Raw genomic sequence first — 2,618 nt, 5'->3', positions numbered from 1 at the left:
GCTTTAGCCTCTTTGACCCCTCTCTTCAGCTCAGCTCTGGCAGCACTATACAGAGCTCTGTCTCCTGACCTGAAGGCGGCGTCACGGGCTCTAAGAAGGGAGCGGACCTGACTGGTCATCCAGGGCTTCTGGTTGGGGAAGACCCGGATAGTTTTGGTCACAGTCACATTACTGAAAGATTATTAAAAATTGTCACACAAATGTGGACCTTAGAAAAATGTCTAAGAATAACATAATAGGGAAGAGTTAAAAGATAAACAATAAAATACGGTAAAGTGTTTTAACAATATAAAACTGGAGAATAAATAACCAATATGCAGCTTTGGACATTTTAACAGTAATGGATATTGTAAAATAACAGCAGCATCAGAGATGTGCAAAAGCAGTAGCATGTTATTAAAATAAATAAAATAAAATACTGTAAAGAGTTTTAACAATATAAAACTGTGCACCTGGAGAACCAATATGCAGCTTTGGACATTTTAACAGAAGTGGATATTGTAAAATAACAGCAGCATCAGATATGTGCAAAAGCAGCAGCATGTTATTCGACTGACTAAGGTAGAAACTCTGCAAAATCAGCAGGAAGATACCAACTTGTTGAGGTTGTTGGGAACAGTGGTGGTTATAAAGTCTAACACCTGCTGGGAGGAAGGATCTGTGATAACGCTCCCTGGTGCATTTAGGGTGCAGCAGTCTGTCACTGAAGGAGCTCTGCAGTTCTGCAGCGGCTTCATGCATGTGATGGGAGACATTATCCAATAAAGATGTTAATTTAGTTAGGATCATTTTGTTTCCCATAAACAGCTGTTGAAAATAGTTTTCTGTTAGCTCTGTGTGTCTTTTGGTTTGTAAGGACAACAATTTAAAGAGTCAATCTCCATCCTCCAGGAATTGCCAGTGATGTGTCCCTTCATGCTTTCTGTAGGCAACCACTACATTACAGTCCTCACAAATGGAAGCTAGAGCTCAATGGCCAGCAAGTGTGTGAGCTATGGATGCTAAATAAAAACTTCGGTTTAGATTAGAAGAATCACCCACTCTTCACATTTTACGTGCAGCGTAATCTTGGATACGAATCATCGAGAAAAACAGCTACGTCTCGAGGCACCACATAATAAACAAAGCCGAACAGAAAAAAAACCCGTCCTAAGTAGCTTAGTGTCTTCGGGAACCTTGAAAACGAAGCTTTAAGCTGTTAATAAACAATATAAGGTTGAAAACAGCAATTGCTCCATATTATAACTCTGATCAGATAGAGTTAAGTTATTGCTAATGTTGCTACTTATGAATTTAAACCACATGTATAAACCGATTTTAGACGTTTATCGAATAACAGAGCACCGTTATAACAATAACTGAGACTAGTTTAATTCTGAGCTTTAGTGATATGAAGTCATTTCATTTTGGTTGAGAAGATTTCATACTTGCCTCCAGAAGTTCTCTGTAAATAACCTGGCTTCCGGGTAAATCTTCTTCTCTTTCTTTGGGTCAGCCGATGTACTGTTCTAGAGCACCACTGCCCCCTTCAGGCAGGAAACGGTACTTGTATAACTAATTTATAGTTTACTGGTTTCTCTGATGCTCAACCATTGAAATATGGCTTAAGAGTGACCTTAGAACTTAAGATATGTTACTGGAGTTACCTTTAGCCTTAATAGAAACAACTGGTTAAAAAAGATTAGATTTTTAATGTAATCTGTGATATATTTAGCAAGCAGCATTTTTAATTTTCAAAAATCTCCCTGGGACATCATTTAAAGGTCGGTTATTTTTACAGCTTTAGGGAAATTTATAGAACAGTTTAATCCCTGAAAAGTTAAGGACAGTGCCTGTTTTAAACCTGCTTTTCATTTCAGACATCCCTCCTTTGACTGCCTCAAGTCTAACCTTGCATAGGTTTATGAAGATTTTATTGTGTGCATATATCTTTTTTGCCTCTTCTACCATCTTGATTCTTCTCCTGTTGTGATGCAGTTTCTTTAGTAATTTATTTTGCATAGTGACCCATTTTTCCAACATGGAGAAAACCAGCATCAGATCCAAACCTCTTCACTTAAAACAAAAAACAAAAAATCACTAAACCGTCCTAGCTCTGCACTATTCTCTTCGACTAGATGCCAAAAAGGCAAGTAAAGATTTAGTGCATAACATCACTACAGCCCACTTCTACCCACTACAGTGCCTATAATATAACAGTTAATTCATTAGAAAGAATGATATCTGTGCCTCCAAATCCTACCACCTACCTATCAATGTTTTTTGTATGTTACCACATAGTTTCCTGTGAGTGCTTGATAATTTCCTGCCTCAGCTCCCTGCTGGGGTTTATTACATAACAGAATACATAAATAAGTGCAGTGGAGGACTGTGAAATGGAACACATCCACATGAGTCACATATTTGGATTACTTTCAAACAGTACATTTTTTATCTCCAATGTCTTGTTTCTACATGAAACTAACATGTCACCTAATTTCCCCCAGCAGATGTCACCCTAACCATGTTGAAACACCAGCAGCATCTTGCAACATGTGTTGAAACATGAATTTAGCTGTAATGTAAATGATAAATGTCTCAAGGTAACTAAAGTGAACTATTTCATCAATATTTCACCA

The 2,618-nt window shown here is 37.7% G+C and overlaps 1 protein-coding gene across 2 annotated transcripts in view; it reads right to left on the bottom strand.

Annotated features, from left to right (window-relative positions):
- Positions 1 to 1,487, bottom strand: part of rnpc3 (RNA binding region (RNP1, RRM) containing 3) — a 25,455-nt gene extending 23,968 nt beyond the window's left edge. For both annotated transcript variants that reach the window (XM_015374970.1, XM_015374971.1), the window contains exon 1: positions 1,432 to 1,487. The gene's annotated coding sequence lies outside the window, so the exon portion shown is untranslated. The remainder of the gene's footprint in view (positions 1 to 1,431) is intronic.
- Between the last annotated feature and the right edge of the window lie 1,131 nt (positions 1,488 to 2,618).

The sequence above is a fragment of the Cyprinodon variegatus genome, unplaced genomic scaffold (genome assembly GCF_000732505.1).
Source record: "Cyprinodon variegatus isolate N-32 unplaced genomic scaffold, C_variegatus-1.0 Scaffold111, whole genome shotgun sequence".
NCBI classification, from domain to species: domain Eukaryota; kingdom Metazoa; phylum Chordata; class Actinopteri; order Cyprinodontiformes; family Cyprinodontidae; genus Cyprinodon; species Cyprinodon variegatus.
Note: the sequence above shows the minus strand (reverse complement) of the source record. Positions and strands in the feature narration are given on the sequence as shown.